The following is a 12,947-nucleotide window of genomic DNA, read 5'->3' as shown; positions in this document are numbered from 1 at the left end:
TTTTTTTTATTATGTATTTGCTCCCCATGCCTAAAGATGTGCTTCATCTTAAAACATTCTGATAATATAAAATAGTCATATCAGTCATCTGGCTTAGGTTAGTTTTCTACCGATACATATTTTTCCATCCTTCCAGTTTTAAGCTTTCTATGTTCATGTGTGTTTTGTAAATATCATGAAGTTCAAGCTTTTAAAAATCTACTCTGACCATTTATGTCTTACTAAATATAAGTCTAATACTCTGGCCTTTAGTATATTTTTATATTTGATTTGTTTACCATTTAACCATTTTACTTTTTAATTGCTAGCAGTACCATTGAAAATATCCCCCTCACCTTAAAAATATTTATTTATTTATTTTTAGCTGTGCTGAGTCTTTATTGCTGTGCACGGGCTTTCTCTAATTGTGGGGAGTGGGGGCTACTCTTCACTGGAGTGCTCAGGATTCTCCTTGCAGTGACTTCTCTTGTTGGGGAGTATGGGCTATAGGGCACATGGGCTCAGTAGTTGTGGCACCACAAGCTTAGTTGCCCTGTGGCATGAGGGATCTTCTCGGACCAGGGATCGAACCCGTGTCCCCTGCATTGGCAGGCAGATTCTTACCCACTGGATCACCAGGGATGTCTGTGGATATTCTTAAGTCAGCGAATTTTAAACAATGATTTGACATCCCTCTCTTCCCTTTCCATTCTGTAGATTGTTTTAGTCCCTTATATTAGATGTTACTACCACTGTTATATAAAGAGCTTTCTGTTAGTTATTTGTACATAGTCATCAATTTATTGTTTTCATACATCTTACATCCTTCTAGGATCGTTTTCCATCTCTGTAAAGTACAATTTCTGTATTGTTCTATGGAATTAGAAAATTCCACATTTCTTAAAGTCCTTTTATGTTCCTAATTATAATATTGTAAGTATTCTTTCTAAGTTCATCAGTTGCCTTAGTAGCACCAAAATCAGTGGACATTTTCTTTATATGTTGCTTCATCTTTTATTAGGTATTTGATGCTTATACTTCCTAAAAGATAATCCATCATCATTGGATCTTGTATGTCATCTCTCACTTGATTTTCATCTGTCATTTTTAGTAACTTTTTAGTTTCATGTCATGCTTCTGATACTTCACATGCTTCCCCCAAATCAGGTTTCATATAGCTCTATCCTAGTCTCTCTGTTTCTTCATAGAACCAATACTTAAGTATAATACGTAGCCCCTAATTTTTTAAATGAAAAGCTTTAAATGACATGTTAATAAATCAGAAACTGTATTCTTAGCCTGGATCTCTTTGATAAGGTCCAAACATACATCTTAAGAATGTACTTGACATCTCCTGTCAGGTTAATGAAAGCCACCAGAGATTCAAATTTCCACAAATGAACTCTACTTTTACTCCTCAGCTCAGTGTACCATACCTTTACCCATCTAACTGAATAATCCAGAATCTTGAGAACTGCTTTACATTTTCTCTCAATTCCAGGGTAATAAATCAATAGATTCTCTTAAGTCATCACGAAACAGTGGCTTAACCTTTCCATTCCCGCTGCCACGGACCTCCTTCTGAGATTATCATAGCATGTTCACCTCACTCACCAGGCTGCTATCATGCTGGCCACTGAATGCATATGTGTTCTGCACTGCACCCCAGGTAATTTGCTCAAAATTCATGTTTTTCAATGGCTCCTTCTACCTAATAGAGATGAAGTTTGGTTTGAATCTCTTGATAATTGACATATTGCTTTAGTTACCAGCATTTTAAAATTACATTTTACTTACCTTCTAGATTTGAGTGTCTCAAGACAGCCTGGGTGGCCTAGCAACAATGGGCTTACATTCCTACTTGGCAACATTTGGCTGGACTGACTAGCAGCTGCCCAGATTTCACTGAGTTTGCGTGTCACTTAACAACTGGTCTCTGACTTAAAGGTTAAAACCAAAACTCTGAGACTTAGAACATAAAGTGCTTTGTGATACTGATGCTTCATAACTTTCTATTATTGCTCACACCATTTCACATACTTTCTTTTATCTTCAGCCAAAAAGTCCCAATAATTTTTTGTACAAATATGTCATGGTGTTAGATCCATAGGTGCCTTCAAGCTTGTTTCTTCTGTCTAGAATGCCCTTCCCTCTTGCTTCCATCTAGTGAATTACTTCACAATTTAAAAAGTTTAAGTCAAGTCATATTTTTCTAGACAACTTTCCCACATGTGGCCCACTGCACACACAGACTTTTCTTCTGTTCCCCTGCAGTATCTTGTACATATCTATTTTGTAAAACTTAAGGCATAGCCCTGCATCATCGTTGTTAATATGCATGTCTGTCTACCTTCTTTAGATTCTTTCCATGAGTAGGGAGGGAAGGAAGAGCACAAAGGTAGGTCTTTATTTGTCATTCTGTTTCAAGCACTGTTTGCTCAGTTCTTAGTGCTTGGTTAGTGCTCAGTGTTGTCAAATGAATGTGTTTTCATTTATTTGGGAATTCTAGGAGTTTAATAGTGAAGATGGGGAACATATAAAGTGGAAAATAGCAGGAGAAAGGAATAGAATCAAAAGAGAGGAAGTGGGAGGAAGATGGAGAAAGCAAGGGAGCAAAGCAGGTGATAACAATCGTGGGCCCGCCACCATGCATTCTGTTCACTCAAGTTTTTCTGTAGTGTTTTAAGATCAAAGTAAATTCTGAACCTTCCTTCTTTCTCCTACTTTTGATCCAGCTACTACTGTTTTAACACCACAACCAAGATTGCTATCCTGGGGTACTTCCGTTGCATAAAGATGACTGACAAATGGATAGGCATTCTTTGAAGTACCCAGACAAAATAATAATACAATCAGAACTGTTTGAGTTTCTAGATAATGACAAGTAATGTAATAGTGATCACAAACACTTATATAGAAACTACTATTATTCTTCTAAATCTCTTTATGTATATACCTCATTTGGTATTCACATATACCATTTAGAGGTTCATACTATTAATACAAGGCTGTATATTGTCACCCTGCTTATTTAACTTATATGCAGAGTACATCATGAGAAATGCTGGGCTGGAGGAAGCACAAGCTGGAATCAAGATTGCTGGGAGAAATATCAATAACCTCAGATATGCAGATGACACCACCCTTATGGCAGAAAGCGAAGAAGAACTAAAGAGCCTCTTGATGAAGGTGAACGAGGAGAGTGAAAAAGTTGGCTTAAAGCTCAACATTCAGAAAACTAAGATCATGGCATCTGGTCCCATCACTTCATGGGAAATAGATGGGGAAACAGTGTCAGATTTTATTTTGGGGGGGCTCCAAAATCACTGCAGGTGGTGCTTGCAGCCATGAAATTAAAAGACGCTTACTCCTTGGAAGGAAAGTTATGACCAACCTAGATAGCATATTTAAAAGCAGAGACATTACTTTGCCAACAAAGGTCCACCTAGTCAAGGCTATGGTTTTTCCAGTAGTCGTGTATGGATGTGAGAATTGGATGGTGAAGAAAGCTGAGCGCCGAAGAATTGATGCTTTTGAACTGTGGTGTTGGAGAAGACTCTTGAGAGTCCCTTGGACTGCAAGGAGATCCAACCAGTCCATCCTAAAGGAGATCAGTCCTGGGTGTTCCTTGGAAGGACTGATGTTGAAGCTGAAACTCCAGTACTTTGGCCACCTCATGCGAACAGTTGACTCATTGGAAAAGACCCTAATTCTGGGAAGGATTGGGGGCAGGAGGAGAAGGAGACGACAGAGGATGAGATGGCTGGATGGCATCACCGACTCGATGGGCATGGGTTTGGGTAGACTCTGGGAGTTGGTGATGGATAGGGAGGCCTGGTGTGCTGCGATTCATGGGGTCGCAAAGAGTCAGATACGACTGAGTGACTGAACCAGAACTGAACCAGAACTATTAATATCATCATTTTAATCTTACAGATGATGAAACTGAGGCACAGAGAGTTGCCCAGGGATCACAGCTAATAGCTGCAGTAGCCTGTGGATGAAAGCAAGGCCATCTGGTTCAAGGTCAATGTTTTCAACTACTAAATCACACTGAACATGAGTTGAAAAACCATAACTTAGCAAATCCAAAAATTCAGGAGTTAAATGAAAAAATTAGAATTAGAGATATAATTAAAGAAGAACTGAAGTGTTGGAAGAAATGTAGATAATAACATATGGGGCATTTACAGACATACTGACAAAGTGTGTGTGGATGACGTAACTAAGAGGTGACCTACAGCTACAAGATGATCCCTCTCCCTTCACGCCCATGTCCACCACTGTGTCCACCACCTCCCCCTTGACTACCTGCATTCAGAGGCTAGTCTCTTGCCTCTACCAGTTTTAATTATTACACTCTTACTGCTCAGAGCAAGATTAACACATGACTTCATCCCAGCCTCTCTCTGCACTAAACATTGTGCAGAGTCCTCTCAGCTTCTGTTTACTGGGAGTCCAGTTGTAATTGAATTAACTCATGTTTTGAGAGCCCAGTCTGTGTCATCAATGACTGAGGACCCCTGTCCCCCACCTTCCCATCAGTAGCTGGACATTCACCATCTGATCACATCTGATGAATATGCTGCAATTAAGATCTCTTTGGGTTGTGTTATTATTCACAGTAATGAAACTTTAGTTCACGGAAATTCACAGGAAACTTTATGTGCTTGTAAGAAATGATAGGCCTGACTGAAATAATTTCTTCAGCTCCTTAATGGTCATCATTTCTTCTTGGTTCAGGGACTGGTCAAGGATCTTTAGTATAAGCGTGCCCCCCCCCCAAAAAATTCAGTATCCCAAAGCTCCACACATTAGAGGAATTTATGAAAAAGGCTACTCTCCAAGGTCATCACATAGGAGTCACTGAACTTATTCTGTCTCCAAACAAGAACAGCAGTAACCATTTGCTGGAAGCTGTTCTCAGGGTCCTGAAGGTGAAGGATTGCAAGTTGCAGAGCTGAGCTTCAAAGACTTAGGGAGATAACTCCACAACCTGCCACTTTCCAGGCAGACTCTCTAGACCTAAGTGGCCAGACACACCCAGCAAGAAATACAAAGAGAAAAGCAATTCCTCCCACCTCCACAGGAGGAAGAATGAGGAGTGGCTTGAACTTCATTGCATAATACAGAAAACCTCCAGCAGCTACTGCTGCCAAATACAGTGTACTCGGGCCTAGACTCTCAATGTCAGGGACAGCCCTGAAGCTCCTTCCAGTGCTGGGCCCAGGAGCTCACAGATGTCCTCCTGATAAAGCGCTAAGCTGCAATGAGAGAGCTCTGGGAAAAGACCAGGAGCAGCATGGAATGGTTGTATCTTCAGTTTGGAGTTTCAATTTGATACACAGAAGTCTAAGGACACTGAGAGTTAATAGGGTAGGGATAACATGTTTCCTCTGGGTCTTCTCCAAGCACAATGAAGAACACCAGTCCATTCAAAAAGAATGCCAGAGACATTCACTTACTGATAAACATTACAGGCCTGATACGGGTATTGCTTAAACAATTTCTATTCAGTGAAACTTCTCAACCGACACAAAAGGGAAAAAAAAGCCACCAGCTGTAAGAATCCAGACTAAAGTTGCTGGAAGCAGAGGGCTTTGTTCATCCTACACTCCATAGGAGGAACCAGGGAGGAAAGCAGGGCTAAGTGTAATCCCAAGCAAAATTCTAGCTGGGTTTTTTCGTGTGTTGACTCCTAATTTTATATAAAAATGCAAAAAATGTAGAAAAGCCAAAACAGTTTTGAAAAAGAAGTTGGGAAGATTTACACCACTTGGCTTCAAGGTATTAATACAATTTGAGATGGATCATAGACCTCAGTGGAAAACCATAACCATAAACCCTGTAAAAGGAAATACAGCAGAATAGCTTCATAGCCTTGGGATAGAGAAGGATTTCTTGGACAGAACACAAGAAGCATGAACCATAAAAAGAAAATTATTCAGTTAGGTTTTATCAGAATTAGCTGCTGCTGCTGCTAAGTTGCATCAGTCGTGTCCGACTCTGTGTGACCCCCGTAGACGGCATCCCACCAGGCTCTTCTGTCCCTGGGATTCTCCAGGCAAGAATACTGGAGTGGGTTGCCATTACCTTCTCCAATAGAGGTCCGCTAATCAAAGCACCATTCAAAAATTAAAAGACAAGCCACAAGACAAGGCTGACAGAAAATATTTGCAAAACCTGTATCAACAAAGAACTTGCATGAGACTATATAAAGAATACCTAGAAATCCACAAAAAGCCCAATATTTAAAAATAACCAAAAGACTTGAACTATTGAACAGATACTTCAGAAAAGAACAGTAGTTTGATAAACTTCTAAAAAAGTGCTCAGTATTTTCAATCAATGGAGAAATGCAAACTAAAACCACAGTGATTTCTCATTTCATAGAAATGATAAAATCAATGACTAAAAAAATGACTACACCAAATGCTGACAAGGATGTAACTCAGTTGGCACTCTCATACATTGCTGGTAGGAGTATAAAATGTACAGCCACCTTGAAGATATATCTGGCGGTTGGTTATATAATTAAATTTGCATCTTACCCTATGACCAAACAATTCCACTAAGGCATTTATCCAAGAGAAATTAAAGCATGTTCACAAAAAGATTCAAACAAGAGTGTTAATAGTCCAGTTCATAATAGCCCCAAATGGAAGCCAAACTAAATGTGAATAAACAGTAAAATGAAAACTATAGCATGTTTCTACAAAAGAAGCAGATTTTATATTTTTTAGACAATTTGTGAGGAATTGACAGGACAAATCTTAGGCTTTGCTTGTTGTTGTTTAATTGATAAGTCATGTCCGACTCTTTGTGACCCCCATGGACTATAGCCTGCCAGGCTCTTCTATCCACGGAATCTCCCAGGCAAGAATACTGGAATAGGTTGCTACTTCCTTTTCTGAGACTTTAATTAGTGCTTAATTAGTGAAGAATCTAAACATTGGGGTTTGGCTTACTGAATTAAAGAGGTAAAAAGGTTTGTTCACACAGGCTTCTTGGCCTGAATTCCTCATCTCTGGCAAAAAGGGTGTCCTTCTACTTCCAGAAACAGGGAAAGCACCTTTCACATGGGAGGTTTATTTCCTGCTTTCAGGGAGACAGAGAGGAGGGTCAAAGTGTCCTTTTTGTGTCAGCTGCTTCTTAAATAACTGTAATTCAAAGTAATATGCCATTGTGGCATATCTGGGGGCAGCCTGCCCTGGGCCCAAACAGTTTATACTGTCCCAGAAACCTGACAAAGCTTAATTCACGTTGATTACCACCCTTCTTTTTCTCTATTTCTCCCCTTTCCTCCTTTCCCTTTTCAGTGTGTATCATGTTATACCTCCTTATACAATAATGTTTACTTTTTAGAATTTTCAGTCCATTCATGGAATTGTTGAAAAACTTTGTCATCCCACATCAGTTTACCAAGTGTATTAGTATCTTAGGGCTGCCTTAACAAATTTCCACAAATTAAGTGGCTTAAAACAAGGGAAGATTATTCTCTTACAGTGTAGGGTGCCAGAGGTCTGAAGTTAAGGTGTCAGCAAGGACACACTCCCCCCAAAGGCTCTGGGAGACAATGCATTGCCTGGCTCTTCTATTCTTGGTGGCTCCGAGTATCCCTTGTCTTGTGGCCACATCTCCCCAGTCTCTGCCTCCGTGGTCACATTGCTTCTTCCTCTTCTCTCTGTCTCTCCTCTATGTGGTTTTCATAAGGATGCTTGTCATTGGATTTAAGTGAAGAAGTGAAGTAAAGTCGCTCAGTTGTGTCTGACTCTTTGCGACCCTGTGGACTGTAGCCTACCAGGCTCCTCTGTCCATGGGATTTTCCAAGCAAGAGTACTGGAGTGGGTTGCCATTTCCTTCTCCATTGGATTTAGAGCCCACTCAAATAATCCAGGATGATCTCTTTTATCTCAAAATCCTTAATGACATCATCAAAGAACTTTTCACCAAATAAGTTCACATTCATAGGTTCAGAGAATTAGGAAGTGGACATACTATTTGGGGCTGAGGGGAGTGGTCACCATTTAATCCATTATACTAAGAAAGAATATTAGTCCCTTTTGAAAGCATCAGGCTTCTTGCAACAAAATGGAAAGTTGTACTTTATTTAGCTTAACTTCCCAAACTTCCAAAATAATTCAGTACTAAGTATGGACATAGAAAAAATAATTAAGAGCAATCTACTGCCCTGATGTTCAGAGATTCCATAAATTATTCTTTGGCCATTTGCCATTCAACTTCTAGATCACAAAATATCCTTATTTTTAGAGTAGATATCCACTCTTTGTTATACATGACCCAAGTAATCGTTGTGTTCAACAACACAACGTTCATACTGGATTTTTTTCTAACACAATTCTAAGTGTGTTTTCTAAGGTATAAATCTTAATTAAAAGTATAAGTATAAAAAACTCCAGTAGTGGAAATTCTAAAGCCACTAACAACAATTTAAAATTCCTTAAAATATATTCCTTATATTGTTGTGACATGACAGCACATATGCACATTTGGTGTGATAAAGTTAATTCATATATTGGGACCCACAAAATGGAAGGTGACCCCATGGTCCAGCCTACATCACCTATCGAAATCTCAGTCACTTACTGGAAATACCCACAAGGAATCCCAACATTCACCAACCACAACCCTCCAACTCAACTTTAGCTAGCTTACCTTACCCTAATTTCTCAGACTGTTTAGCTGCTGTGATATTATAATTTATAAGAAATATCTATATTTGGTCATTCAGATGACCAAAGTATATTTCTCGTATATATTTGGTCTTCATCCACAGTTCTGACTCTCAGCTCCCCAAGCCCTTGAAATTTCCTGAGCAGTAAGAACAATACTCATTTGTTATAATATTTGATCTCTTGTTCTCAGTTCCCGAAAACCCTTCAGAGCTATAAAGGTGAAATAGGTGTCTTGTTATTCATAATGAGCCCCTTTTCACCACATCTGGGTTATGTTTATGAGGTGATTTTTGGAAAGCAGCTAAGGATGGGAGCTGGGTGCCAGGGAAACCACACCCAGGAATAGAGGGGTGGAACTTTCAGTCCCACCTCCATTTCTGGGTATAGGAGAGAGGCTAGAGGTTGAATCACTCACCAATGGTCAATGAGTTAATTGATCACACCTAATAATGAAGCCTCCTTAAAAACCCAAACGGAGGGCATTTAGAGAGCTTCCTGGTTAGAAAAGCCAGAATTTTTTTTATGTTCCCTCATACCTGGCCCCAGACTCCATTAGGACAGAAACTCTTTTGTTTGTAAACTTGCCCTATACACCTCCTCATCCGGTTGTTGATTCAAGTCCTTTAATATCCTTCGTAATAAGTGAGTAATGTAGGGAGTAAATTTCCTGAGGTCTGTGAGCTGTTCTAGAAAATTAATCAAACACAAGGAGGTCAGGGAAACCTCTGATTTATAGCCAGTCCGAAGGACAGGTAACAACCTGGGCTTGCAGTTGGCATCTGAAGTAGAGGGTGGTCTTATGGGACTGAGTTCTTTACCTGTAGAATCTAATGCTATTCCCAGGTAGATAGTGCCGGAATTGAATTATTCGACACTAAGGTGTCTGAGAATTGCTTATTGGTGCAGAGAACCCCTCCCTCCCCCGCCTCGCCCCGCCGCCTCTCCCCCGCCCCGCCGCCTCTCCCCCCGCCCCGCCGCCTCTCCCCTCCCCGCCGCCGCCTCTCCCCCCAACCCTCCGCAGCCCCGCCTCCCCGCCTCCCCGCCTCCCCGCCTCCCCGCCTCCCCGCCTCCCCGCCTCCCCGCCTCCCCGCCTCCCCTGCCTCCCCGCCTCCCGCATGTGCACACACATACACACACATACTTTGGGATTGGTTTTGGTGCAGGAGCTTAGTTGCTCCATAGCATGTGGGATCTTAGTTCCATAACCAGGGATTGAACCCCGTGTCTCCTGCATTGCAAGGTGGATTCTTAACCACTGGACCACCAAGGAAATCCCCCTTTGTTTTTAGGTAACATAAGCATTGACTATTTACACAGGCCAGGCTCTCTATAAATATTTTAAGTACAGAGCCTGACATGATCCTTCCAGGGGCACTGTAGAGATAAACACGATCTTCCCTTTTACTTATAGGGACAGTGAAGTTCCAAGACAGCTACTTTCAAGAAACGTACTGATGAAGCCAGAGAGGAATTCAGTCTGCTTGACTTGGAAGTTTTTGGGTGTAAACAATTCACTCTATAATGGTAGCTGTCCAAATTTAAATACATACAATAATTTCTACAATTTTGATAAATAATGTTAGAGACCTGCTAACACAGAAACTTTTTTTCTAGCATGTAAATCTTTATGGAAATTGAAGAGTCTTTCATATACCTGAATTAAATTATTTGTGTGATTTAGGCAATGTAAAAGTTGCTTCCTCAACTTTTGGGATTAAGGGTTTCAAAGGAAAATTTATTATTACCATCATTTCATCTCACAATCCTTTTTCCATTCTCTCTCTTTAGCAAGAGTTATGTAAAGACCTGATTAAAGTTTAATCTTTCTTAAAGATTTTGAAGATTGTGCTCTTAAAAGTTTAGAAGGCCATTTCTGTGGAGAATTAAAACTTGTAAATTGAAAACTTGATATTTTATTAATTGTGAATTAGTTATGAAATAATTTCTGAAAGGAGGAGAGGTATAATTTTTATACTAGTTCTAAGGCAATTGGTGTATTTAGTGCCAATCCTCAGGGGGTCGGTAGGGAAATTTTCTGCTAATCTCATTGTTTTTACTAGTAATTTTTAAAATCCCACCCATTAGGATCACAGGCCTTTAGTGTTTTTACATTACTGGCTACCTGACAGTTACCATTATTGAAAGACTCCTATGAGTCAGACACTGGCCAAATCCTTTACTTCCATTATCTCATTTAATCCTTCCCACACTCAGAAGGAGCTGTCGTGACCATCAGACAGGTGGAGAAACATGTCTGTCATACAGATCACATTTATTGAGCATTTGCTGTGTTTTTACCTTTCCACTTTGCATCTGTGACCTCATTTAATACTCATAACAATTCTGTGATGTAAGTGCAATTTAACATCTGTCTTACAGATGAGGAAATTGAGGCTCAAAGAGTTTACGTTACTCGCCCACAACCACAAAGCTAGTGAATCACGAAGCCCATATTCTTCAGGCCCTTGCTCTTAATCTCCTGCTGTACTGACTCCCAGAAAGGGAGGGAAGGAGGAAGACGGCCAACGCCCAATGCAAAATGTGAATCTTCCACTCAGAGATGATGGGATGAGATAAGTCATGACAGCTATCTTCCAAATGTTCAGGCACTGTCACAAGGAAAACAAATTTGATCTCTTCAGGGTGGCCCCAAGAGGGTCAAGCTGGTGCCCGTGGGTCCCCTCCTCTCTCACTGAAAGGAAGAATTCTAACAAGAGTAGTTTCAGCAAGAAAATGATTCCTTTTCCCTGGCACATGGTTCTCCAATTTTAACCTGCTCTCTGATCACCCAGGGAGGTTGTTTTTACAAAGCAGACACTCAAGACCCTCTCCTAGGGACTCTCAGTAAGTGTGAAGCAGAGTCCTGAGGGCTGCGTGTGTAAGCAAATGCTCCTGGGTGACCCTGATGCAGGTGGCCTAGGGCCACACATATGTGTGTGTGGTTAGTTGCTCAGCTGTGTCCGACTCTTTGCGACCTCGTGGACTGTAGCCCGCCAGCCTCCTCTGTCCATGGGAATTCTCCAGGCAACAATTCTGGAGTGGATTGCAACGCCCTCTTCCCAGGGATCTTCCCATCCTGGGGTTTGAACCCAGGTCTCCCACAATGCAGGTGAATTCTTTACCATTTTGAGTCACCAGGGAAGCCCAGCGCTACACAGAGAAACACCAAATAGGCAGCAGCTGGCAACCGCATGGTTAATAAGGGGATTCCTTCATTTCAGGGGAGGCTAGATTGGATGGTCCCTATGTTACATCCAGAGTCTCTGAAACCAGAAATGTAAAATAAACTCTTGAGCTGCTAGAAACATGATAGGATTGACTGGAAACTTCTGTGAGCTGACCGCTCCACATAGAAAAAAAGAGCTGTATTGCCATCTAGTGGATTGCCTAAAAGGCTTCATGTTCAGATAACCTCAAACTGTTGGAGGGTTTTCTCATTTAATTCTGATACCATCCATTTTTTGTTTGTTTGTTTCAATTAAATTTTATTGGAGTAAAGTTGCTTTACAATGTTGTGTTAGTTTCTACTGAACAGCAAAATGAATCAAATATATGTATACATATGCCCCTGGTTTTTTAGATGTCCTTTCCACTTAGGGCACCACAGAGCACTGAGTAGAACTCCCTATGCTATGCAGAAGGTTCTCATTAGTTGTCTGTTTTTATGTGACATCAGTAGTGTATATATGCCAGTCCAGTCTCCCAATTCATCCTACCCCTACTTTCCCCTTGGTGTCCATATATTTGATCTGTACGTCCGTGTCTCTATTTCTTCTTCGCAAATAAGATCATCTATAACATTTTTCTAGATTCCACATATATGCATACATATGATATTTATTTTTCTCTTTCTGAATTACTTCACTCAGATACCCTCCAGTATACAGACCAGGAATATGACTCAGGAAGGCTGGGCAGCACACACAGCTTTGGCCCCATACCCAGCAGTTTCCCAGTCCACTGCTTCTTACTGGATTCACATCAGCACCACGAAAGCCTCCAATGGTTAAGACTGCACAGTTTCTATCCCTGATTGGGGAACTAAGATCCTTCATGCTGCATGGTCCAAAAAAAAAAAAAAAATTCCATGGAAACAAAAGAACACATGTAAGCATGTGGAAATGGCAACCCACTCCAGTATCCTTGCCTGGGAAATCCCATGGGCAGAGGAGCCTGGTGGGCTCCAGTCCATGGCGTCACAAAGAGCTGGACGTGACTGAATGACTGAACACACCACATAGCACGGGGCACGCACACCCACTGGCCGCCTCT

At 40.9% G+C, this 12,947-nt stretch overlaps 1 protein-coding gene across 7 annotated transcripts in view; it reads left to right on the top strand.

The window, feature by feature from the left end:
• Positions 1-12,947, top strand: part of DCTN4 (dynactin subunit 4) — a 143,554-nt gene that overhangs the window by 50,995 nt on the left and 79,612 nt on the right. Inside the window, exons 7-8 of one of the 7 annotated variants that reach the window (XR_014055535.1) lie at positions 10,087-10,199; positions 11,055-12,173. The exons of 5 other annotated variants lie outside the window; for them this stretch is intronic. The gene's annotated coding sequence lies outside the window, so the exon portion shown is untranslated. Of the gene's footprint in view, positions 1-3,025; positions 3,169-10,086; positions 10,200-11,054; positions 12,174-12,947 lie in introns of those variants that run through there. One more of the 7 variants, XR_014055533.1, reaches the window with a different exon arrangement.

The sequence above is a fragment of the Giraffa tippelskirchi genome, chromosome 6, assembly GCF_054371585.1.
Source record: "Giraffa tippelskirchi isolate mGirTip1 chromosome 6, T2T-mGirTip1v1.2.pri, whole genome shotgun sequence".
Taxonomy (NCBI): Eukaryota; Metazoa; Chordata; class Mammalia; order Artiodactyla; family Giraffidae; genus Giraffa; species Giraffa tippelskirchi.
Note: the sequence above shows the minus strand (reverse complement) of the source record. Positions and strands in the feature narration are given on the sequence as shown.